Here is a 709-nt window from a genome sequence, read left to right as displayed (position 1 = left end):
CTTCAAGCTAGGAGGGAATGGCAAGACATACTTAAAACGATGAAAGAAAATAATCTACAGCCCAGATTATTGTACCCAGCAAGGATCTCATTCAAGTATGAAGGAGAAATCAAAAGCTTTTCAGACAAGCAAAAGTTCAGAGAATTCTGCACCACCAAACCAGCTCTCCAACAAATACTAAAGGATATTCTCTAGACAGGAAACACAAAAACGGTGTATAAACTCGAACCCAAAACAATAAACTAAATGGTAACGGGATCATACTTATCAGTAATTACCTTAAACGTAAATGGGTTGAATGCCCCAACCAAAAGACAAAGACTGGCTGAATGGATACAAAAATAAGACCCCTACATATGTTGTCTACAAGAGACCCACCTCAAAACAGGGGACACATACAGACTGAAAGTGAAGGGCTGGAAAAAGATTTTCCACGCAAATACGGACCAAAATAAAGCAGGAGTAGCAATATTCATATCAGATAAAATAGACTTTAAAACAAAGGCTGTGAAAAGAGACAAAGAAGGTCACTACATAATGATCAAAGGATCAATCCAAGAAGAAGATATAACAATTATAAATATATATGCACCCAACACGGGAGCACCACAGTACGTAAGACAAGTGCTAACAAGTATGAAAGGAGAAATTAACAATAACACAATAATAGTGGGAGACTTTAATACCCCACTTACACCTATGGATAGAT

Source organism: Bison bison, unplaced genomic scaffold, assembly GCF_000754665.1.
Source record: "Bison bison bison isolate TAMUID 2011002044 unplaced genomic scaffold, Bison_UMD1.0 scf7180017864056, whole genome shotgun sequence".
NCBI lineage: Eukaryota > Metazoa > Chordata > Mammalia > Artiodactyla > Bovidae > Bison > Bison bison.
Note: the sequence above shows the minus strand (reverse complement) of the source record.